Raw genomic sequence first — 27,199 nt, forward strand, 5'->3', positions numbered from 1 at the left:
TCCCCGCTTCTTCATTTCACTTAAAAGACTTAGCGCTTTTTGCAAAACTAGGTTCCCGCAAATTTTCAAACAAAACTTTTAACACCGGTCATTTTAAGAACTGATGTTAATAGTATACATTTAAATCGGTATTTTTTTAAAACGATGTTAACTTACTTTTTTACATCATGTGCAAGTCTGACCGATTTAAATGATGTGATGTAAATGAACAGATTTCTAGTAGTGAATGATTCCTTCTCGGGTGGACATTATGCGGTAATCTCGGGTGCAATCGCTACTCAAAATAAGACATGAATAAAATCCAATGCTCACTCCATCATCTAGAGAGTGAGGTGGAATCTTTTCTTTTACGGGTCATTTCCATGAATAAACTCATGTAGGATTCCAGTTGACTAGCTTTTTCTTTTTAACTTTTTTTTTACCAGCTTTTTCTTTTGTTTCAACTTTTTTTTACATGACCAAAAAAAAAACTCTATTTTTTAAAATTTTTTTATGACAATCTCTATATTTCTTTTCATACCTTCATTTTGACAAGAATATACACACATAACAAATGCAACACAACATGCGGTTGCTACTTGCTAAGGCGAGATTTGTGGCCTCGACTGAACTACATGTATCGGTCCATCTTTTACCACACATTCAATGTCCTGAGAACAACCGCAAATGCCTGGTGCAATTCTCCTCTTTATCCACGATTACGCTGTGCATAGTTAAAATACTCTCTTTTTGGGAAACAGGACAAGACAAAGAATGCTTTGCATTTATTCTTACATTTCAAATAAATGCCTCTTCACTATGAATGCAGAAAGTCAAACGGTCAAATTGACTCTTTGCACCTATACCATGGGACTGTGTAGTGTTTACCGTGTCGAGAGGCCAACACAATGAATCTTCATCTACTTTGGTTCTGATCATGTTCAGAATTCCAGGAAGGTTGATTCTTGGGAACCAATAATGCAAAGGACAAATTATAAGGAAGTGGAAATTCAAAAAAGATGTTGGTTATGTAATCAATATTAATTGACAATGCACGAAGTTAACCCTCATAGTTACAATCCCATAAAAAATGTGTCTATTTTCCAACATGGAATTCATATTCTCAACATTCTTGTTCTGTCTTCACTTTGAAAAAAAAAATATATATTATGATTCCACAGAAGCATATCTCCAGTTGAACAAACTAATGTTTGACCATACGATGGTGCAACAGTAAGTGACCCGGATATAACACCAGGCAACCACAGGCTAGTTACTAACTACATGTTAATTATGTTGAAGAAACAAGCTGGTAGGTCCAGTAATATATGCCATTCAAAATGTTGGAAGAGATTTAAAATTCAAACTTCCCATCCATAACAATAAGAATAAAGAAAAAAATTTCTGAAGGAATATTCTGTAACTATATTAATTCAAACAAATTTTTATTAGCCATATGCTTAAACAAAAGTAACTAAACATTCATACGCTTACCTTGAAAATCAATTAGTTTCAGCATAAATAGTAACCTGCGATCGCTAAAGGCTAGATTTGTTGCCTTGACTGAACTACATATATCAATCCATCTTTTACCATACCTTCAATGTCCTGAGGGCAACCAAAAAGGCCTTCTAATATCTTTCCCGCCTCTGCAATTCTTGAGAAGAGTGAGACTTGGAAGGCCCTATCAATGATCATCCGATCGCTTGAGTAATCCAATACAATCTTCTCCTCTTTATCCATGATTACACTGCAACATTATGGCAACCATTATATGGCTCCCTTTGGAAAGAAGGCAAGACAAAAAATACTTTGAAGTTTGAACACATTCTTCCATTTCAAATAAATGCCTTTTTACTAAGAATGCAGAAACGGATATGGTCAAATTGTCTCTTTGCACCTATACCAAGTGATTGTGGAAAGTCGACTGTCCAGGCCAAACAAAATGAATCTCTTGAACTTAACTACTTCTGATCAATGGCAAAGAGAAGTTAACCAATGACCGACTGGTGATTTCAATTACATAAGACCGGATGGTTTGAACTTTTAACCACAGCATTATGACAATTAATTGTGAGATATCCTAGGTTTTTCTAGTCTTAAAAACCCTCCATGTGTAACCAAAAAGTACGTAACTTTCTGAAGCTGACTCATCCAGTCCAGAAGTGAAAAGATGGAAGTTCTTCGTTCTTTACTTCATTCATATTGTTAAATTCAAGTTTAGGACAAACCTGTCATAAAGCCCAGCACCTGCATATCCTTCCAGATCCTCAGCATTTGAGTCTGATCTGAATATGATAGACTGCTTGCTATACAGCCCTATTGGCTTGCTTGGATAGCAATTAACCTGAGAGCCATAGTCATGCTTGAGACGTCAATTTGTTAATGAAGCAAATATTGTCATCTGATATATTAAAAGTTTCTCTTACAATAGGAGAGTTTAGATTGGCTTTTTGGGTTATGAAGCTCATGGCTCGTCCAGGATATGCACCCACCAAAGTCTATCCAAAGCCCTTAACTATCTGTATTTGCATGAAGAAAGAATGATGATCACATTTAATGGGGTGGTGGGGGAGATATTTCAAACTCAGAGACGAGTCATACCTCTGAGTAAATTTCTGCAGTATTCCCTGACAAGGGATTCTTTGTGTGAATAACAAAAGCATAATCGGCACAGAATCGGCACAGATGGTTTCTTGAATCAATACAGCCATGCATATATTCTCATGATCTAGTTTAGCTTTCTTACAACTAATAAAAGCTCTTTCATTCCACTTTGAAGCCCAAACCTGTTAAGAATAGGGAAAACAATACATGTCATAATAGCATCATATGATGGATCTTAAGTCACCACAGTCTTGTAGTCTTGCCCAACAATCTTCCCTCTCTCAAGTATTTTGCTACGCTCTGCTGTCAGTTCCATCTGATACTTTATTAATCCTCTTTGACTTGAATAGAAGTTTTATTTGGACCTTCATTTTCAAATATTTCATCCATTTGAAGATTGGAGATCATGGAAAAAAAAATGTAGTATAGGAAAATATTGGCCTATGAAATGTAACCAGGGATAAGAGAATTAACCCATTCTTACAACTGTATGATGAGTTTTAGGTGCTTCCTGAAACGATTGTCCTAATGTCTTTGTTTATCATTGTCTACTTGGAAGGGATACTCATGTCAACTTATGATCTTTTTTTTTTTTTTTAAATTTTTTTTTTAAATTTTTTTAAAATTTTTTTTTTTATTTTATTTTTTTTTATTTTATGAAATCTGCTCTAAAGAACCATAACAACATCCAACGGTTAATTACAAGAGGAACTTCAAACTCATTGAAATCTAGTCCACCATAAACAAAATGTCTTACAGTATACTGTTATGCGAACAAATGCCCAAATGGAAGAGAGAGAAATCTACATACAACCAAATATTTCCTAGATTTTTTGGTTGTATGTATTTTGAACTTGCGATTTATAAGACTAAAGCAAGTTAACCGATGGAACAGCACAAAGCAAATGATTGACATTCGTACCTTCTTTATTGCACACCAAGCTTGATTCCACCTCTCGTCACCTTCATCACCAGGCCAAGGTTGTTACGAAGTAAATCAATTAGTATCTTCTGTGATAGGATAATAGTGATCTGTTAGTATTAGTCATCAATTGTGAATATTCTGTACTCCTTGATTGTAGCTTAATTGTAGGGATAGTTTCCTTGTAGAGCAAGACTCTGATTGTATATCTTTACCAACATGAATGAATGAAATCAATTCAGCCAAACTATCTTCTTTTCATGGTATCAGAGCAGGACGAAAATCCTGTCTCTACCCATACTGTACTTTGTGTTCTCGTACAGTAGCCTTCTCCAAATTCTCTCCTATCGCTGCCGCATCCTAGCCTCTCGTGCTGCAGATTGTTTTCACCCTTCACCATGCCTGGGAACGAAAAACCAGGAGGTAGCGACAACGCTTCTCCCAAATCGGATCTCTCCAACCCTTTCTTCATCCATCATTCGGATCATCCAGGTTTGGTTTTGGTTTCCAAACCGCTTAATGGAGATAACTACTCCACATGGCTAAGAGCCATGACCATAGCTCTCAATGCAAAGAACAAACTCGGCTTCGTCAATGGCACCATCAAACCCCCATCAGCAGACAAGTATCCAGATGATTATGCGACTTGGTCACGGTGCAATGATATGATTCACTCTTGGATCATTAATTCTGTAGATCCGGAAATCTCTGATAGTGTAATCTATTACACAACTGCTCGTGAAGTTTGGGAGGACCTTCGTGAGCGTTTCTCTCAAAGCAATGCTCCTCGCATCTTTGAAATCCAGCGAGAAATCGCTTATCATCGGCAGGAACAACTCTCTGTTTCAGCCTACTACACCAAGTTGAAGAGTCTATGGGATGAATTGGCTTCGTATACTGATGCCTCCTCATGTACCTGTGGTGCACAACATGACCGGCAGAAATTAATGCAGTTTTTGATGGGCCTGAATGAATCCTACAGTGCTACTAGAGGCCAGATACTTTTGATGAATCCTCTTCCCACAGTTCGGCAAGCTTACGCTGCCATTTGTCAGGAAGAGAAGCAGAGGCAACTTGGGAGTACACCTGCATCTGATTCACATGGTGGAGCAGCCATGGCCGTGAGACATAATAGGCCAAATAATTCTGGCCGACAAGGAAGGATGGAACACCGTCCGGATCAATCTTCAAATGGCTCACAAAGTGGACAACAATCTGATCAAGATAGGCGACGTATAGGCTCTTCCAGAGGACGTCCCGAATGCACCTACTGTGGTGATATGGGACATTTTGTGGAAACTTGTTACAAATTGATTGGCTATCCACCAGGTCATCCAAAGAATAAATCCAACCGTCCCAAGCACAATAGAGGTCGTGGCCATTCCGCAAATCTGGTATCTGATGGACAAACCAAAGATGAAGAAAGGCTCTTGAATACTGCTCTCACTGAAACACAACTTCAGCAACTTATTAGCATCCTAAGCACCAAAGAAAAAGAAGGTGCTCAATCCCAAGCTAATTCAGCAGTTGCCAAACCAGGTTTGTCTAAAATCTCTTCCCGCCGTTGGATTATTGATAGCGGCGCAACGGATCACATTGTTTCCTCCCCCAATTTCTTATGTGAAAAGAAAAGTTCTTCATTAGCACCGGTCTTGTTACCAAGTGGACAAAAAGCACCAATTGCTGCCACAGGATCCTATCCTTTAAATTCAGTTTATTATCTCAGAGATGTGCTTTGTGTTCCTACATTCAAAGTTGACTTAATGTCTGTAAGTCGCTTAACAAGAGGCTTAAATTGTTCGGTGACATTTTTCCCTTATTGGTGTGTTTTGCAGGATCTGGCTTCGAGGAAGACGATTGGTTTGGGTAAGCAGCGTGATGGCTTATACTATTTGGTGGCTTTGGCGACGGAGAAAGGATTACTCAACCCATCAACCATCTTACCAACCAACGCCTCCACCAAACCAACTTCCTGCAACCTCACCACTTCCTCCACCGATCTCTGGCACCGACGTCTAGGCCATCCTTCATCTTCTCGCTTGAGTTTTGTTGCCAAACAGTTTCTTAATGTTTCCGTTAGTCCAAATAATGCTTGTCAAGTTTGTCCTTTGGCAAAGCAGAGTCGTTTACCTTTTGGTATTAGTTCAATTTCGTCTGTCAGACCTTTTGACATTATTCATTGTGATATTTGGGGTCGTTATAAACACCCTTCACTTTCTGGTGCTCACTACTTTCTCACTATTGTTGATGATTACACTCGATTCACATGGGTATTTTTAATGCGTCACAAAGACGAAACACAATATCTCTTAAAACAATTTTCTGCTTTCGTCACTACCCAATTCTCTTCACAGATCAAAGCCTTACGCAGTGATAATGGAGCTGAATTCCTTTCTCTCCAACCCTTCTTCAAAGAAAAAGGGATTGTCTTTCAACATTCTTGCGTTTACACGCCTCAACAAAATGGGGTTGTGGAACGCAAGCATCGTCACATTTTACAAGTCGCACGCGCTCTCAAGTTCCATGCACATCTTCCCTTTCCATTTTGGGGAGAATGTGTTCTCACTGCTGTGCACCTTATTAATCGTCTCCCTACACCTATCCTTTCCTTTCAAACTCCTTTTGAACGTCTGTATCAACGCTCTCCTTCCTTCTCACACCTCCGTGTCTTCGGATGTCTAGCCTATGCCACGAACACTCATGTCCAACACAAGTTTTCTCCTCGTGCTATTCGGTGCATCTTCATTGGTTACCCATTAGGTCAGAAGGCCTATAAATTGTATGATCTTTCCTCCCGTAAGGTATTCACGAGTCGTGATGTTGTCTTCCATGAATTTGTCTTCCCTTATGACCCTAGTTGTCCGGTTCCTAACCCCTCCTCCCCAGCTGGACCCATACCCTCTCCCCTTGCCGACCCTGGCGATCGATCGTTCCACCCTGACGATCGATCGTTGCCTCCCCCAGGCCCTATCCAGCTTCCCAACGATCGATCGTCCCCTGCCAGCGATCGATCGTTTTCGCCTCCAGACTCACCTGCCCCCAACGATCGATCTTCCCCTCCCAGCGATCGATCGTCTCCGCCTCCAGCCCTTACTGTCCCTCCCACAGATCGATCGTCCCCGCCTAGCGATCGATCGTTTTCGCCTCCCACCGCACTTGCTCTCAACGATCGATCGTCCCCACCCAGCGATCGATCGTTTCCGTCACCTGAGCTTCCTGTCCCTTCCAACGATCGATCGCCACTTTCCAGCGATCGATCGCTACCTCCCGATCCTCCTGCTTTTCCCACCGCCCATCCTCCATCCCCTCCTCCACCCCCTCTCCGTCGTTCTAGTCGCTCCACTGCTCCACCACTCAAACTACAGGATTACGTATGCTCCAACATCACGTTGTCCTCTCCAGATCAGTCGTCTTCCTTGTTTCCTGGTCCAACTAAAGGTACTCGGTATCCCTTATCCAATTATGTCTCCTATGATCGTTATACACCTGGATATCGCTCCTTTGTTGCCCAGATCAGTCAAGCAGTTGAGCCACTTACTTATGCCGACGCCGCACCTCATCCTGAATGGCAAGCCGCTATGCGTCATGAGCTTCAGGCTCTCCATGCTAATGGTACATGGTCCCTCACACCTCTTCCTGCCGGCAAGCAACCCATTGGTTGTCGTTGGGTATATAAGATTAAGCACCGTTCTGATGGTTCTATTGAGCGTTATAAAGCTTGTTTGGTGGCTAAGGGCTTTACTCAAATGGAAGGGGTTGACTACCACGACACTTTTTCCCCCACAGCCAAAATGATCACAGTGCGTTGTCTTCTTGCCTTGGCTACTGCTCGGGGTTGGTCCCTTTCTCAGCTTGATGTCAACAATGCCTTTTTACATGGCGATCTTCATGAGGAGATTTATATGACACCTCCTCCTGGTCTTCGGCGACAGGGGGAGGAACATCTCGTTTGTCGCCTTCACAAATCTCTATATGGTTTGAAACAAGCATCTCGGCAGTGGTTTGCCAAGTTTTCCAAGGCTATACAGTCAGCCGGCTATATTCAATCAAGAGCTGATTATTCGCTATTCACAAGAAGACAAGGCAAGTCCTTTACTGCTCTTCTGATATATGTTGATGACATCCTAATTACGGGTAATGATTCTGCTAGTATTGTTGCACTCAAGAAATTCCTGCATAGTCAATTTCATATCAAAGACCTGGGTGATTTGAAATATTTCCTTGGCATCGAAGTCTCTTCCTCAGCTCATGGGACTTTTATTTCCCAACGCAAATACGCTTTGGAGATTATTAAAGATGCAGGATTGTTGGGTGCAGCCCCTGTTGATACTCCCATGGAGCGTGGCTTAAAGTTGTCGAATCAGAGTGATGTTCTTAAAGATCCATCCCGGTACAGGAGGCTAGTTGGAAGGTTAATTTACCTTACTGTCTCAAGACCTGACATTACTTATTCAGTTCATATTTTGAGCAGATTTATGCATGAGCCACGCAAATGTCACATGGAGAGTGCACTCCGTGTTGTGAGGTATCTTAAGGGTGCTCCAGGTCAAGGGTTATTCTTTTCATCTGATAATGACCTCAGGTTGCGTGCCTTTTGTGACTCAGATTGGGCAGGATGTCCATTGACTCGAAGATCAACCACAGGTTATTGTGTTTTTCTTGGATCCTCATTAATCTCATGGAGGTCAAAGCGACAGAAAACTGTGTCACTTTCTTCAGCCGAAGCGGAGTATCGAGCAATGACTGGTGCATGTTGTGAATTAACATGGCTTCGATATCTCCTTAAAGATTTAGGGATATCTCATCACCAAGCTGCCTTGTTGTATTGTGACAATAAGGCAGCACTGCACATTGCAGCCAACCCTGTTTTCCATGAAAGAACTCGACATATAGAGATGGACTGCCACTACATCAGAGACAAAGTTCAAGATGGCTCTGTTGCAACAAAATTTGTAAGTTCTACACATCAGTTGGCTGATGTTCTTACCAAGGCTTTGGGAAAGGAAACTTTCCTTCCTATGATTCGCAAGTTGGGAGTTAGGGATATCCACTCTCCAACTTGAGGGGGAGTGTTACGAAGTAAATCAATTAGTATCTTCTGTGATAGGATAATAGTGATCTGTTAGTATTAGTCATCAATTGTGAATATTCTGTACTCCTTGATTGTAGCTTAATTGTAGGGATAGTTTCCTTGTAGAGCAAGACTCTGATTGTATATCTTTACCAACATGAATGAATGAAATCAATTCAGCCAAACTATCTTCTTTTCAAAGGTATCCTTGAACTCTTCATTATGCTCTTAAGTTGATGGATCTACCAAAAGATTCAAATAAGCAGTATGAATAATGCAGGTTGAATTCAAGTGACAAAACCTAATGAGAAATGCGGGAGGACCATTTTGACTGTAAAAATAACATAATCAATACTATACTTAATGATAGCTTCATTACCAAAGAAAAAGGAGCATTCATTTGTAGAATAGTTTCTTGTATTGCTTGAAGTTTAGAGAGGTCTCCGCTCTTCACACATTTGTAAAATGAAGAAATTTTATATGCTATATCCTGCAAAAAGAAAAGAAAAAATGTTCAAGCTTACTATTGTTTTTTTTTTTCCCTTCTCATTTGATAGAAGATAGTGATGGTGATAGATCTAATCCATGAATTGAAATAAGAATAATATAAATCTGTGTGATATATATGATCACACGCACACACACATCTATATGGATAGCCACACAGACGCATGTCTGTGTAGCATCAGTGCCGCTAGGGGGTCGGGCACAGATCCAAACGAGAAAAATTCAATTGGGATTCCCCTTCAAAAGCTGTAACAAGCAGGCAAGAAAAAAAAAAATTCTTTCACAAGAGAACCTTTAAGTATAATTAGATGCTAATTTTGATATAATCAACAAATATATTTCTAATGAGACCCATAGGTTACTAGGTCAGGGTTTCAATCCCCTTCCAATGTAACTAAAATAAAAGAAAAATAAAAGAGGTGACAAGCCAAAAAAACCCAAGACAAGAAAGCAACAAAAAAAAAACGCAACAACGAGTATCTGACTATGGGTGAAAAATTATAGACATCCGACAAAAGCATTGGTATGAACTTGTGGCATTCCTTTTTGGTGACAGAAGTACACAAAAAGTTCTCTTGAGAAAAATAGCCATTCTCATAGATCTTCCTAGATTTACTGATGCATCTGACAAGAGCATAACATATGAGGAAAGAATACTCAAATGCATGATCAAAGCCTTCTTGGTTTTGGGTAATTTAGGGACTAAGTCAGGGAATAGTAAGAGAGAATACAGTGTGATTTTGGTACGCTAGAATTGAAATTCGATTGAATGAAAATAGAATTGATGTACAATCAAAATTCAGTGTAAAACAAATATAAAGGTCGAAAGACCAATCAGCAGGTCTCTTTTGTAAACAATTCCTTATTAACATCTTCTAATAGGACCTTTTAAAAGGCTCCAAATGTTATGGCAACTGATAGGAATTTTAATCCATGTTGGCACCCTTCCTCTCAAAAATCTTATGTTGCAAGATTTTGCGCACCTATACGGCAAAAAATCATCAGATAACATGAACATATGCATAATTTCACCTATTTAGACTTGGGGAGAAAATCCAGAAAGTCCTTGCTGTTAAACAGAATCAATCTCCTTCTTCAATCACTCCCAGACTCTCCTCCATTGAATAAGTTTGTCTACAGCTGGTTTACCATTTCCTAGAATTATGCTTCAGTTTTGATACTGTTGTTAATGTAATACTTGTAACTGTCAATACTCACAGCTATATAATATATAGAATGTAATAGCTTAGATTAATCAAGGGAAATCAATTTCCACATGGTATCAGCCTGGGTCTAGGATCCTTACCTATCTCTCCTTTTGCTTCTGTTTTTCCTCCTCTGCTTTCATGGCTTCCACCTCTTCAACCCCTCCCTCCCAGAACACTGCCCAATTTACCATACTCACCGAAGCGGGTTTGGGTCGACGTTTGGATTGGGGTTGAGCTGATTTTGGATCTGGACCTTTCTCTGGGTTTGGTTTCTGGTATTGGCTTGGCTCTGATCTAGATTGGGTCTGGACCTGGCGGGAGCAGTTTGTTTGTTTAAGTTCTTTTCAGTTTTAGTTTAGCTGTTTGTGGTTGACCCTTTCTGGGTCTTGTTGTGCTTCAAATGTTTTTACACACCAACGCCTATTGTGATGTCGATCCTTAGAACAGAATCTATCACGCGTATTCACTAGCCGACGAGGCGGAGATGACTGGTGCACATTCTTCCTTCTTGGGTCTGAGCCACGATTCAGTTGGTATGCCGGCGCTGGTTCGAACCATGCTGTGGCCCGTTTGCCAGATTATGGTTATCTATAGCTTCATTGGTGTTCTGGAGAGTTTAGCTCTGTTTTTTGTTTTTTTTTTCAGTGTAGATGGTATGCTCAGATCAGATGATTTGACTGAGTTAGAAGTAGGCCTTTTGGCTTTTGTACTACATTGCATCCCTGCTTGTAACTTTCCTTCTACCGGAATGAAGTATGGATGATGATATTGATAAAAAAAAAAAAAAAAAAAAAACTACCTGGTCTGGCTTTGTCAGATCAAACCCTATCTTCATGGTGCCAAGCTTTGGGGTTATATTGATGGCTCAATTCCTCCACCATCTCCCACCACCACAACTCTTGCCACTGAAGACAAACCTGCCACCACAATCCCCAATCCGGAGTATGAAAATTGGTTTACCATCGACCAACAAATTGTCAACATCCTCACCACCTCGCTGACCGAAAATGTGGCTCGTCTTACCATTGGGTTTGATACATCCAAGGCAATCTGGGACTGCCTCGCCCGCCACTTCTCCCAACGCTCCATTGCCAGCGCCACCAGCCTCAAGCTTCAACTCTTTGACCTTCAAAAGGGTTCGCAGTCCATTGATGCATATCTGCAGCAGGCCAAATCCATTGCTGATTCCTTGGCCTCCATCAACCAACCTGTATCTGATGCCGACTTGGTGGTTGCCACACTCCATGGGCTTGGCCCCGACTACCTCATGCTCCGAACTGCTCTTGCACAGTCTCCATCTCTCCCTGATTTCTCTGACCTCCGTGCTCGGATTCTTGCTTTTGACGCTCAACAGACTCCCTCTTCCGACCCGCAGCAGCTACTGCCTTGTTCAATCGTGCTCCGATCCAGGAGCAGCAGCCCCGTGCTCGGATTATGATGCCTCTGCAGGTTTTCATCAATTGTACCGTATGTACATATCAATAAAAAAAAATAAACAAGAATTTAAAGCACAAAATTGTTAGCTTACCATCTCATTGGTGAACTCCTCAACTGAAATAGCATATCTACCGCAGAAAGTTTTCTTTTTTAAAGTAAATCCCTGATGAATGGATTGAGTAGCAAAAGACTTGCATGCAAAGACAGACCTACTGCTGTCACTGCAAGTAAAAAAAAAAAAAGAGTTTGGATGGTGAAGTGGAACCAAATTCTACCAAAGAAACAACACTCCAGTGACCAACCTGATAATAATATTTGCCAACTTTACTTCTATTGACATTGGTTTGCCTTCTTTCAACCTGAGATCCCTGAGAATATTCGTATCAAAGCAGGTGGCAAAGCATACCTGCATCATGATTCATGATACTCTAGTTAAGTATAAAATTGTTTGAGAACAAGCATAAATTAACAGAGAGAGGGAGAGAGTAATTGTGTGTTTATTCTTCTCACAATGGAGGGTTTATATAGGAATACAAAGCTAGTGTGAAAGCTGTAATACCCGGTTGTTTTCTTTAATCAAAGCCAAAACTTAATTATGGCATTGCTTTACTTTCCATGTTTTAAGGCTTTACCTTTCATGATTTTTTCTGCTTGAGAGTGATTGAATGAACGACCGACACCAGCAAAGGCTCACACTCTCTCTCTCTCTCTCTCTCTCACTCTCTGCCGAAACCAGCAACCAAAACAGAGCATTCCTTCTCCAAGCTGGTTCTCGCTCCACAGGACATCAATTGACCCCAGACCACGTCCCACGCCTTCGCATCTTCCTTGCGCAGCTACTGGTGGTAGTCTTTCGCCGGCTCTTGAGCCATACACGGCGGTGGAGCTTGAGGCCGATTTAACCCCAATTTGGTTCCAAACTCGATATCTCACACTACCGACCACCGATCCTTTCCAAACTTCATCCTCGAGCTCGCCTCAACTTAATGAAGCTCCCAGAAGCAGCCATACACGGAGGCGCGGCCCGTAGCAGCGGCTGCAAGTCAACCCCGATCTAGATCGAACGGAACTTTCGATTCGGATATCTCGAGCTGTAGAGCTTCGTTTTGAGTGATTATTGAACTGTGGAGATCACCTTGAGTTGCTGAACAAATCTCCAGAAGGGATCGAAGCGAGTAGTGGAAGTTTTTACGTCGAATTCAAGCTCGCCGGATTCTGGAAATTTTCCGGCCACCGTGACTATTCTGGTAATTTTTCGACCTCTTCCCGTTATTTTCTGATCTTGAGCTAGTTATGAGAATCGATCAGCATGTTAAGATAAAGAAGTGCAGCCCGGCCCCGACACCATTGGCGGTGGTCGGTGGCGGCTCTGCCACTAACTCCAGCGGCACTTTCCGGCCACCTCCGGGGGTCAAAAATATGGTTTCTGTACATTTTTAGATTCTACATTTCAATACGATCTTGTCGATATATTATACGCAATTTTTGGATATCGTATGATTAAGTTATGAATTTTTACGTTTCAATCGATTTCGATCGTTCGATTCATGATCTGTGAAGATCGGACCGTCCGATGGACTCATAGTTTTGATATGATGATTGTATGACCGTCCCAGTGACTTTGTGTGGTCATGGGTGAAGATCCGACCGTTGGATCTTCGTATAATTGTAAAAAGATAATTCGGAAGGCGATTCGTGAGAATCCGACCGTCGGATTTTTGTATAAATTAGTGGAGATATTAGTAAGGATGATTCAGGAAGATCTGACCGTCGGATCTTCGTGACGATTTTTGGAGGATGATCCTAAAGGCGATCCGTGAGGATCCGACCGTTGGATCATCATTTAATTTCGATCTGACCGTGGGATCATCGTTTAAAGTCGATCTGACCGTTGGATCGTCTTTATTTTAGAATCCGACCGTTGGATCGTCGTTTAAGTTTATTTCGTGTTGTGTTTTGCTAAGTAAAGACGGCACTTGTTTAGGTACTTAACGATTGGATTTGAAGAGCGATTGGATTATTGTGATTTTGCCTTTTTAGAAGACGCAGCTGGATAAGAGGTGAGTAAATCTCACATGGTTCATATTACGAACCAAATGTCTTTAATTACCTTATTTATTTTGTGATTAAAGTGAAAATGTGTATGGAAATACAATATATCATGTTATTGTTGTTTTATTGTGAGAAAACATAAGTGAGTTGAAGTGTAACATTTGAGTCAGATAGGTCAACTTTTAAATGTTTTGATCTACGGATCTTGTCACAAGTGGTGACTGAGGCAAGATTTTCGTAAGCGTGAACCTTGGCCAAGGTGACACATTACGATTCAGTTAGAGCTCTAGTCTGTCTGCCATAGTATGACATGAAAGCAGCGAGTAGTTGAATTACTCGTGATCATGAATACAGTATGACATGAAAGCTGCGAGTAGTGGAATTACTCGTGATCATGAATACACTTTTGAAAATTGAAGTATGACATGACAACAGCGAGTTGAATTACTCGTGATCATGAATACATATTTATTATATAAGATGGGTCGAGTGGTGAGTGATGAAATTGTTGGTTGTTTACTTGAGTTAAAAGAATTGTGAATTAATAAATCAACCGTTCATTCTTATTTACTCATACGAGCTTTGCAAAAAGCTTACCGGGTCTTGTGTTGTTGCAATCCCGGTACACTATTCAAACGGTGTAGCGGGTAATCCTACAGGTCAGGAAAATCAGGAAGGTGATCGAGCTGCGTAGAGTAGCTGCAATTGTGTAAATCTGATTTTCTTTTGTGATCAAGGTGTGTTATGCTCATTTGAGCTACATTTATATTTGGAGAGAGTGTGCTGTAATAAATAAACTCCTTGAGGATTTGGTTATGTAATATTGGGTGGTGTGAGGTGTGTTTGTTTGTGAGAAAAAAAGTTCAGAACATTTATTTGGTTTAGTTGCTTTTATGCATGTTTCGGATTTGAATTGGTTATTCAAAATTCGGGGCGTGACAAAAGCTCTAAGATATTATCATTTTGGTGATAATCTTCACTAGGTTGATGAGGGCTGCAGCTCCACATACTTGTCTTCAATGATGATAAGTGTCATGCTGTTGCTCCTTGTCATAAAGTATGTCACACAAGTCCTCATACACTCAAGTACCTATTACATGATATAGACATTTATACTATGACTCATACAACATGACTCATACAATATGACTCATATATACTACAACACTCCCCCTTGGATGTTTCATGTCAATAGTATTTGTCTAGGCCGTGCGCTTCTGAGTTGCCTCGTTAAAAACCTTGCCAAGTAATAAAACCCTGTGGGAAAAAACAACCTTGGTCGAAGGATAAAAAGAGCACAACGCGCGTTTGAGTGTGGAGTATGTTTCTGGATACTCCCTGTTTGGACCCAAAATGAGCATTTTGGTTTGACAAAGCGTGTCTTGGAGAAATTGAGCCAATATCAGTGGCTCACATATATATTTTCGATAAGTTCAAAAATATATTATTAAGAGGCTAAATAAGGCCTACCAAACATGGAAATGAAAAATCAACTTTAGCACATTTTCCTACTTCGGCTAGGAGAAAGCGAGCTAGACAAGAAATGAGGGATGGCGGACTAACCATCCGAACTCCAAATGAGTTGAAACTTTCCAGATTAATTCTAGACATCCCATTGATCATTTCTTATGAAGAGTGCCAAAGCTCGTTCGGAGTGGAAAACCTTCAAACAAACAGTCCAATTTTCTGCAGAAGCAAAACTTGGAAACTGGACCTGTAAGAGGTCCAGCAGTGTTTTCGGCCCAACCACTATATGAAAAGCTCTGAAAATTTATCAGTGTGATCTACACTCATAGTGGAACATTTCTTATGAAGAAGTCACGGTCAAAAACTGAGTGCTTGATGGAGATAAAAATTGAAGGATAAGGGAGCAGAAAATGACTCAAACCTAACATTCCATTAAGTGTTTAAGTGCTCAAACCTAACATTCCATTAAGTGTTTAAGTGCTCAAACCTAACCCATTATGATTTGTTTTTAAGGCCAAATAGTGTTGCTTGGTAGCCTATAAATAGAGGCTACAACATAGAACAATTCACCAATTCAAACAACAACAAGACCAATTCACACAATTCAAAACATCTCTAAGATGATCTAAGTTCTCTCTAGAGCAAACCTCTCTAAGAGCAACTCCTTTCCTTCTCTTTCTCTTATAGGTGATCACACTCCTAGTCCTAGTCTTCTCAGAAGCCGACTTTCAGTGCCACCAAACCCTCTGTCAACGTACTTCGGTCCTAGTCTCCTCGGGAGCCGACGGTAGTGCCGCGACCAAAACAACAACAAGACCAATTCAAACAAAAACCAATTCATACATCAAAACATCTCTAAGATGATCTAAGTTCTCTCTAGAGCAAACCTCTCTAAGAGCAACTCCTCTCCTTCTCTTTCTCTTATCGGTGATCACACTCCTAGTCCTAGTCTTCTCGGAAGCCGACTTTCAGTGCCACCAAACCCTCTGTCAAAGTGCTTCGGTCCTAGTCTCCTCGGGAGCCGACTGTAGTACCGCGACCACAACGGTTACGGAACCAGCCAAGCAAGGGTAACGCCCTCGCAAACCCAGCCAAGCTAAAGTCACGCTTTAGCAAGTTCTCTCTACTTCCCAGTGGTTCTCGCTCTGCTCGATCTACAACATCGAGTATCGATTGTGATTTTCAAGAAGCTCAGTAAAAGTCCTCGCCACGAGGCATAAAGAATCCCACGACGAGGTTGGTGCTCTCCTCGTCCATAATCGCTTGATAGAAGTCAGGTCAAGGGACACCCCCGACGACCGCACCCGAATGGTGCTGGCACGCCCGCGCAGAAAAGAGACTGTTGACCAGCTGCAGCAAAATTGGAGCCAAACATTTTGGCACGCCCAGTGGGACTACACTAGAGTCTTTTTGCATTTGTTCGCCATCATTGAGATGCTAGGGGAAAATCTTTACCAAAAGAAATTCCTAAAGTAAATAGATGGTCAATGTTGCCACCACTGGCGATAGTGCCATTAATGATGAGTTTATGCCTATTCCCATCCCAGAGGGGGCAAGCGTTGAGGAACAGCTGGCGATCATCATGGCCAACGTCGAGAGGCATAAAGAAAAGCGAGCCAGGGACATGGCCAGTTTGATCGCAAAAACAAAGCAGAGGTTTCGCGATTGGGACCAACAAATTGAGCAGAACGCTCGAGAAGTTAGAGAACAATTCCGTAAGCCTTTCTTGAGCAGTGACAAACAGACCACTCAACCTGCCTCAAACATAACATCTGAGTTCACAACCTTGCGCAAGGAGAGTTCCATCTTGGCTACCCAAGTCGGTTCACAGCAAGGAGAATTGAAAAGTCAAGAATCTGCTCGCGAAGAGGTGGTTTCTGAGGTTGAATTGCCTACAGATGGCGATAAACCTAAACGCCTCACTGGAGAATCACAGCCTTACACAGAGGTTGCTTTTGGAGAAGATGATCCATAAGATTGTTCTTCTGACAATAAAGTTGTCTCTGAACAAATATCTGAATTCTCCACTGACCCAGCCATATATGTGGCTACTGATCAGATTCTTGGGGGGCAAGATGGAGCTCATGTTCATTCTGTTGATCACCAAAATGAATTTCTTAAAAATTCTAATAGCCAAGCGGTGATTAAATATGATCTAGGCGACCAAATTGTCGTTTTTGAGGCTCTTGATCATGAAAATTCAAACCAACAAGTGGTCGTCTATAATGGTCAATCTGTGGCTAATTCTATGCCAACAAAGATACTTGGGGGGCAAGATTACTCCTCCTACGAGCTAAATTTCTTCCAATTTTGGCACGCGAAGTATCTTTGTTGCTTTCCTTCAAGCTCTCACAAGGGGGGTTTTCATGCTATAAATTTTTACGCATCTGAGCTTGGAGTGAAGCATAGATGGCCTCCCCCGTGGCCTTCTGGAGGTTAGCTAAACATAGTGCTGCTAACTTCTTTCTTTGTTTTTAATTTCCTGTCAATTTTCAGTTTTCACTTTTATTTTCGTCATTTATATAAAAAAATAAAAATAAAAGTTGAATTTGGTAAGGGGTTGTGAATCATAACGGAATAGGTGAAGTCTCTTTTGTTAATATTGGCTTAAACTCCTTATTGATGCCTAGTTCAGGTCTCTTAAGGTTAAGGGCGGCTTTTATTAACACTTGTTGAACTGTCTTCACACTTATGACATTTCTCATCTTAGTAAGTATAGCATATGTGAAATGGTGTCTAGAAAGGGGACAACGTTCATGACAGGTTCTTGAATCCAGAAGTACGTGCAAATGGGCCTAAACCACTATGTGGCAGTAGCTCATGCCAAAATGGATTCTGCCTCTCTTGTTCGCCCTCCCCCACCTGGCCATTTCAGTAAGGTTGCCCAAAGGATTTGAAAGAAAATTTGTGTCTAGGCGACTATACTTGGGCCGCATGTCTAAACATTGATTCACCTTGTCTTATTGAATTCAGCTACTATATAAAAAAAATAAATAAAAAAAATAAAAAAAAAGAGTTTCAAATTTGTGCGTCGCGGAGGATGCAAAAAATTGTGTTCTTGCCTAACAGTGGCTTGAACTTGCTAATATACTTAAGAGGCCATTGGTTTTGGAGTGGGCACATATAAAAGAGGCATTTAATATGCCTAATATGGAATCAGTCAAGTAATTTCAGTCAAGCCAATAAAAGTGGCTTTTGGAGCAACAACATTATAAGAGCAGTGCTGATTCAAGACCTCTTCAGTCAAGACGAAGACCTTTGACTTCGAGGTCTGGGGGGCAATGTTTGGACCCAAAATGAGCATTTTGGTTTGACAAAGCGTGTCTTGGAGAAATTGAGCCAATATCAGTGGCTCACATATATATTTTCGATAAGTTCAAAAATATATTATTAAGAGGCTAAATAAGGCCTACCAAACATGGAAATGAAAAATCAACTTTAGCACATTTTCCTACTTCGGCTAGGAGAAAGCGAGCTAGACAAGAAATGAGGGATGGCGGACTAACCATCCGAACTCCAAATGAGTTGAAACTTTCCAGATTAATTCTAGACATCCCATTGATCATTTCTTATGAAGAGTGCCAAAGCTCGTTCGGAGTGGAAAACCTTCAAACAAACAGTCCAATTTTCTGCAGAAGCAAAACTTGGAAACTGGACCTGTAAGAGGTCCAGCAGTTTTTTCGGCCCAACCACTATATGAAAAGCTCTGAAAATTTATCAGAGTGATCTACACTCATAGTGGAACATTTCTTATGAAGAAGTCACGGTCAAAAACTGAGTGCTTGATGGAGATAAAAATTGAAGGATAAGGGAGCAGAAAATGACTCAAACCTAACATTCCATTAAGTGTTTAAGTGCTCAAACCTAACATTCCATTAAGTGTTTAAGTGCTCAAACCTAACCCATTATGATTTGTTTTTAAGGCCAAATAGTGTTGCTTGGTAGCCTATAAATAGAGGCTACAACATAGAACAATTCACCAATTCAAACAACAACAAGACCAATTCATACATCAAAACATCTCTAAGATGATCTAAGTTCTCTCTAGAGCAAACCTCTCTAAGAGCAACTCCTCTCCTTCTCTTTCTCTTTTCGGTGATCACACTCCTAGTCCTAGTCTTCTTGGAAGCCGACTTTCAGTGCCACCAAACCCTCTGTCAACGTGCTTCGGTCCTAGTCTCCTCGGGAGCCGACGGTAGTGCCGCGACCACAACGGTTACAGAACCAGCCAAGCAAGGGTAACGCCCTAGCAACCCAGCCAAGCTAAAGTCACGCTTTAGCAAGATCTCAACACTTCTCGGTGATGTCGCTCTGCTCAATCTACAATATTGAGTATCGATTGTGTGAACAAGAAGAAACTACAGCAAAGTCCTTACCACAAGGCACAAAGAATCCCGCGACGAGGTTGGTGCTCTCCTCGTCTACAATCGCTTGATAGAAGTCAGGTCAAGGGACACCCCCGACGACCGCACCCGAACGGTGCTGGCACGCCCGCGCAGAAAAGAGACTGTTGACCAGCTGCAGCAAAATTTGAGCCAAACACTCCCCCTGATTTAGACTCCCCCTGAAGATCGTGGGAGTTCGGATAACCTTCTCAATCGGATGCTCTTCACATGTTTCTCGAAAGGGGATTTTGGTAGCGACTTAGTAAATAAGTCCGCTACATTATCCTCTGATCGGATTTGATTTACTTCAATATTTAGAAGTGTTTGTTGTTGCTGATTGTAGAAGAATTTTGGCGATATATGCTTGGTATTGTCGCCCTTGATAAAACCTAATTTCATTTGCTCAATACAAGCTGCATTATCCTCGTAAATGCATGTAGGTTCATTTGTGGTAGACTTCAAACCACAAGCTCCTCGAATGCGTCTATTTACAGATCTTAGCCATATGCACTCTCGCACAGCTTCATGTAGAGCAATAATTTCTGCATGATTTGAGGAAGTAGCAACAAGGGTCTGTTTTGTGGATCTCCAAGATATCGCGGTGCTCCCCATGGTAAAGACATAACCTGTTTGGGAGCGACCTTTGTGAGGGTCAGAGAGATACCCTGCATTAGCAAAGCCCATCAAAACATCATTATTATTTTGATGGAAGAGAGAAGGAGAACGTCGGCCACCATAAATGGTGTCGCCGGCGTCTATATTACGGAAGGTGGCTTTTTGCCTTGTGGGGTCTGATCCCATGCTTCCGTCTTTTCTTTTCTCTCTGTAGAGATAAAACAAGCCCATATCAATCGTACCTTTCAAGTATCGAAAGATTGTCTTTATACCAATCCAATGGCGGCGTGTTGGCGCAGAACTATGTCTAGCTAACAAGTTCACTGCAAATGAGATATCCGGTCTTGTGCATTGAGCTAAGTACAATAATGCACCTATTGCACTTAGATATGGCACTTCAGCCTCTAATAAGCCTTCGTCCTCATCCTTTGGACGAAACGGATCTTTTCTGGGCTCAAGACTACGGCTGATCATGGGAGTACTCACAGGCTTTGCTTTATCTTCATTAAAGCGCCTTAGTAATTTTTCAGTATATGCTGACTGATGGATCATAATCCCATCACTACGGTGCTCGAGTTCTATTCCGAGACAAAACCGTGTTTTCCCAAGATCTTTCATCTCAAATTCGGATTTCAAATATTTAGCAGTTTCCTTTAACTCATCTAGAGTTTCAATTAGGTTCATGTCATCGACATAAACTGCTATAATTGCAAATCCTGAACTTGTCCTTTTAATGAACACGCATGGGCATATTTCATTGTTAATATATCCCTTCCCAATCAAGTAGTCACTTAGACGGTTATACCACATCCGTCCGGATTGTTTCAATCCATATAGTGAGCGTTTCAATCTTATTGAAAACGTGCTCCGTGGTTTAGAGCCTTTTGATTTGGGTAATTGAAGTCCATCTGGAACCTTCATATATATCTCTGAATCTAGATCCCCATAGAGATATGCTGTAACCACATCCATAAGCTGCATGTCAAGTTTTTCGGAAACTACCAAACTGACAAGGTAGCGGAACGTTATAACGTCCATTACGGGAGAATATGTCTCCTCGTAGTCGATTCCAGGGCGTTGTGAGAAACCTTGGGCCACAAGGCGGGCTTTGTATCTAACAACCTCATTTTTCTCATTACGCTTTCTAACAAAGACCCATTTATGGCCAACAGGTTTTATATTTGGTGGTGTCAGCGTTATAGACCCAAATACCTGTCTCTTTGTTAGTGAATCCAATTCATTCTGGATCGCATCTTTCCATTTAGACCAATCTGCTCTTCGTTGACATTCTTCAACGGAGCGAGGTTCGATATCATCGTATTCTATAATTCATTTTGCAATATGATATGCAAATGCATCATCAATAGTCATAGAATTTCTATCCATTATCACATGTATACTAGTGTAATTTATGGAGATCTCTCTATTTTCTGGAATTGGTTCTGTCATTGGAGCGTCCTCCAATGATGTCTCTTGGACATAACCATAATCCGGAATATTCTCATGAGATGGATTATTTGTATCGATGATTAATGGATTATTTTGTGCCAAACTCTCTTTCTTTCTTGGGCGAGAATCCATCGAACCTATGGGCCTTCCGCGCTTCCTGGCAGGAGCCGTGGGCCTAGCCACTACGTCACCCATATTGGGGACGTTGGCGCCATTCTCATGTACTTTTGAGATGACATCATGTCCTCTATTGTTAGGGACATCAATCCTTGCAGGCACATTTGCAGCAGGTATGTGTGATCTTGTCACTTTAGCGATATCAGAAAACGCATCAAGCATTGATTCTGCTACGTTCTGAAGATCGAGAATTCTCCGCACTTCTATTTCAGACTGTGCGGTTCGGGGATCAAGATGAGACAAAGTGGGGACAAACCACGACAATTCCTGTCTTTTCTGTTGAACATTAGTGTTCATGTCTCCCCCTAACGACGGGAAGACTGTCTCATCAAAGTGACAATCCGCAAATCTAGCGGTAAATAGATCACCTGTCAAGGGTTCTATGTAGCGGATAATGGTTGGAGAGTCATATCCAACATAAAGACCTAATCGTCTTTGGGGACCCATTTTGGTGCGCTGTGGCGGCGCAATTGGCACATAGACTGCACACCCAAATATGCGTAAGTGTGAGACATCAGGCTCATACCCAGTTACCATCTGGGACGCAGAAAATGGTTGGGTGGCAGTGGGCCTCAGACGAATAAGCACAGCTGCGTGTAATATTGCATAGCCCCAAGCAGAAATAGGGAGATTGGTGCGCATAACCAATGCTCTAGCAACCATTTGAAGTCTCTTAATGGCAGCTTCTGCGAGACCATTTTGGGTGTGTACATGAGGGACAGGGTGTTCAACCTCGATCCCAATGGACATGCAATAATCATCAAAAGTTTTTGATGTAAATTCTCCAGCATTGTCAAGACGAATTGACTTAATAGGATGATCAGGGTGGTGAGCCCTTAATTTAATGATTTGTGCTAGGAGTTTAGCAAATGCAGCATTTCTTGTGGATAAGAGCATGACATGTGACCAACGTGTCGATGCATCAACCAACACCATAAAATATCTAAATGGTCCACAAGTTGGTTGGATAGGTCCACAAATATCACCTTGTATTCTTTGCAAGAATGGTATATTTTCTTTAGTGTCCTTTGCATAGGATGGTCTCGATCCTACCTTTGCTAAAGAGCAAGCTTTGCAAAACGAATGATATGAAGTAATTCTTTGGACCAATCTTTGGTTTGCACTTCTTTTCGTTTTGAAGAATGGATGTCCGTGTGAAGTTTTCAATATACGGAGCATCATATCACGACCTGGATGACCCAAACGGTCGTGCCAAAGTCTGTATGTGTCAGAATCCCATAATTTTTCATTCATGACATGGTTGGATTCAATTACTCTAATAGTGGTTGCATACAATCCACTAGAGCGACACATAAGTTTCTCTAATACTCGTGTATTTCCGTAGTTATTAGAGGTGATGCAAAGGAACTCTTGTCCATTCTCACAATGTGTTTCCACATGAAAATCATTGGCTCTTATATCTTTAAAACTCAATAGGGTTCTTCCAGCCCTAGGAGCATATAGAGCTTCGATGATATTAATATTTGTGCCATTTGGCAACAAAAATTGAGCTGGTCCTCGACCATGAATCAATTGTGATGATCCTGCCATCGTAGTTATTGAAGATTGACTAGGCGTCATCCATAAAAATAATTGCCTATGTCTTAATATAGTATGTGTGGTGCCACTATCAAGAAGGCATTCCATTTCTCCGGAGAACATACTGAAAAAGAATAATAAAGTTCGGAATATTAACACATGTCCATGACATTGAATGATAATGCGATACTTTTATTAATGAGGAAAATAGCCAATGATTACATCAAGGTTTTCCAAAGTCTATTCCAAAATAAATCAAACTTGAGACAAATTGTAGTCACTCAATCCGTTTGGTAACTCCAATGAAATATGACCAGGAAAGTAGAGAGAGATGTTGGTGGAGCGAGGCTCGCTTAAGTACCCCGATCTCAATTACTTTCCTAGACATCATACTTCATTTGATGCGCCACATAAGAAAGAGTTAATACAATTGTCATTTATTGACTAAGGCACATTTGCCATTATTGGAAAATAGAAAGGACTATTCTAATCAAAGTCTGCGGCATCCTCGTGCACTTGTTTAGCTTTGAAGTCCTCTAGGGTGAGATTGACATCTTCACTATCTTCATCTTCGGCAAGGTTGGTTTCTTGCTCCCTGAATTGCCTATACTCCTTGTAGCTGTCAGCTAGTTGGGTACTTTCATGGCATTGCTTGAACCAATGCTCTATTGATCCACACCGATGACACATGTCATTGTGGTTGCCTCCTTTCATTTGAGGTGCAGATTGTCCACGTTGTGGATATTCCCTTGGAGGGTTACTGCTACTACCACGTCTCATGGTGCGACCTCCACGGCCCAAATTGTTACCTCCCCGGCCTATGGTGCTACCATATCCTCGGCCCATGTTGCTACCGTATCTACCTCTCCCACGTGTGGAGTTGCCACCACGTGTGTAGTTGCTACCACGTGTGTAGTTGCCACCACGTGTGTCCGCGCTAAATTTGTGGTTTCCTTCTTTATTGGGGTGGTTATATGGACCCATTCGTCCTTCTTGTCCCCTATTATTAGGGCACCGCTCCTTGCGCCCTTTTTTGGGTGCATTATAATTTGCCCCGCGAACGCTCTTGGTTCCAATAGGCCTTGAATGATAATTCTTTACGAGGATGTTGTCGTGCTTTTCAGATACCGACATGATATTGATGAGCTCATTGAACCTCGTAATTCGTTCAGCATTGACTTCAGTGCGATATTGCTTTGATATCACAAGTGCTGCGACGGGGATGGTGGAGAGAGTCTTCTCAATTAGTTCTTCTTCTGTGAGAGGTTTTCCATAGAACCTCAACATGGCTTTGAGGCGAAGAGCTTCTGAGTTGTATTCAGCAACAGACTTGAAGTCGGAGAAGCGTATATTGTTCCACTGAATCTTCAAGTCAGGGAGGAGGGTATCTTGGATATTACCAAAACGCTCTTCTAGCGCTACCCATAGGTCTCTTGCATCTTTGATTGACATGTATTCCAATCTGAGTGCTTTATCCATATGGCGTCGCATCAAGATAATAGCTTGTGCGTGCTTTGTGGGTGTTCGTTGGAACACAAGACCTTGGTTAGGTGCCTGGATTATAGGCAATATCCATCTCGAAGTGAGATGGTTCTCAACGTCGGTTACCCAGCTATGATATTCCGAACCCGTTGAGTCAAGTATTTGAAAGTCGAGTCTAGGTTCATTCGACATCCTTGAAAATAAGAAGAGAAGATATATTAGTTTCGGAGTTTAAACTTCCTCGAAATCTAAAATAATAAGATTTCCAAGCTATGCTATCAAGAAATCAATTTCCAATAATATTTAGATTTAGACCAAAACAATGATGTTTAATATGATCATAAATCGATGCTTGCGGACACTCTTAGTCCGAATATTATGAACACTCTTAGTTCATTGATTACGAACGCTCTTAGTTCGTTTAGCGTGAATTTCTATAATTCCGCTTTTAATTGTAAGTTCCCAAGAAAAAAGAAAGATAGGAAAAAGGAGGAAAAAAAAACTCAAAAACGGAAACTTTTAGTAAATAATACCTTGAAATAATGTTGCCGGAAATTTTGGCCGGAAAAAGTTGTTGGAGGTGACCGGAAAAATCGCTGGAAAAAGTTGAGAAAATCGCCGGAAAAGTAGCCGGAAAAGTCGTCGGAAAGTCGCCGGAAAAGTCGTCGGAAACTTGCTCTGCAGATCTGTCGGCAGATCTGTCGGCAGCAGCTCGGCAGCTTCTCGGCAGATGCTCGGCAGGGGTTCGGCAGGTCCTCTCGGCAGGTCTCGGCAGGTGCTCGGCAGGGGCTCGGCAGATCCTCTCGGCAGGTGCTCGGCAGGTCTCGGCAGCTTCTGCGCAGCTGCTCGGCAGGACTCTCTCGGCAGGTGCTCGGCAGGTCTCGGCAGCAGCTCGGCAGGACTCGGCAGCGATCCGGCAGCACTTCAAATTTTCCGGTGGCCGGTTCAGGCAGTTTCCGGCCGGTTCTTGAGATTCTGAGGCCGGTTCTGAGCTTCTTGAATCAGGGGCTTTGATATTTGCTAGGGTTTGGAGGTTTTTTGTAGGTTTGGAAAAATGACTTTGATCGGATTATGAACTTCCTCTACTCTTGTCAATTTCGATTCTAATTCTAGAGTACTTTCGTGCTGATAACGTGTTTGAGAACAAGCATAAATTAACAGAGAGAGGGAGAGAGTAATTGTGTGTTTATTCTTCTCACAATGGAGGGTTTATATAGGAATACAAAGCTAGTGTGAAAGCTCTAAGATATTATCATTTTGGTGATAATCTTCTCTTGGTTGATGAGGGCTGCAGCTCCACATACTTGTCTTCAATGATGATAAGTGTCATGCTGTTGCTCCTTGTCATAAAGTATGTCACACAAGTCCTCATACACTCAAGTACATATTACATGATATAGACATTTATACTATGACTCATACAATATGACTCATATATACTACAACAAAAATCTTAATATAGTCTGTTATTTGGGAATCTGTAATCAAATTATAAAAGGCTATATACCTTGCTATTTCTTGCTCTTATAGAGACATGAGATAGAACATCTGGCGAATCAGGTGTCAGGACAGCAACTACTCCATCTGGAATCTCCTCTTCCCCAGTTACTCTAGTTGCAATTAGAATGGTTGGCTTTTTATAGACTTTCAATTAGCTCATTAACCGAAGTTATAAAACCCTGCACTTCAACTGGGCTGACAACCTGCCAACTGCCGGACACAACCCAACACTCAAGTTAAATCCTTACAAACAATATGAAAAAATAAATAAATATATAAATAACACAGTATCAAGGTATATGCTTTAGATAAAGCAATGCGGGTGTAAGTTGTATAGCAAAACTAATATTAACAGCAAAACTCAGATCACTTAGACATCATTTTTAAGTGGATATTAGAGAGAATCTTCAACCTAATCTTACCGGCTTAAGTTAGCCGCTTCTCTCAGAATGGAGTCAAAACGATTGATAGAGTAGACAGAATAGTCTCTGATCCAGCCCTTATTAACTCAGAAAATTAAAGTATCAATCTGATATTAGGGAGAAGACATAAAAAAGAAGCCTCACTCGTTGTCTACTATAGATGCAAAAGTCAGGCAACAACAACATACCGCTGGCTTCTGAACACCAAGCAAATTACCAAGATATTTTGCACTGGGCTGGATCATCTTCTGGTAGCACTGAGACCTATCAGCAAGTACTAATTGTAAGCGATCAAGAATAGCCTTTGATTGTGATGCCCACTGACCATTATTGGGTTCATATACAGTTCACTAATACGGTACCAGTCCTATGACAAAAGC

General features: G+C 41.3%; 1 long non-coding RNA gene across 9 annotated transcripts in view; it reads right to left on the reverse strand.

Moving 5' to 3' along the window:
• Window positions 1–12,003: 12,003 nt before the first annotated feature.
• Window positions 12,004–27,199, reverse strand: part of LOC133743918 (uncharacterized) — a 38,968-nt gene continuing 23,772 nt past the window's right edge. For all 9 annotated transcript variants that reach the window (XR_009863300.1, XR_009863299.1, XR_009863301.1 and 6 more), the window contains 3 exons: window positions 26,820–27,186; window positions 26,405–26,607; window positions 12,004–12,137 (listed from right to left, as the gene is read on the reverse strand). This is a non-coding gene — a long non-coding RNA (uncharacterized LOC133743918). The remainder of the gene's footprint in view (window positions 12,138–26,404; window positions 26,608–26,819; window positions 27,187–27,199) is intronic.

The sequence above is a fragment of the Rosa rugosa genome, chromosome 4 (genome assembly GCF_958449725.1).
Source record: "Rosa rugosa chromosome 4, drRosRugo1.1, whole genome shotgun sequence".
NCBI lineage: Eukaryota > Viridiplantae > Streptophyta > Magnoliopsida > Rosales > Rosaceae > Rosa > Rosa rugosa.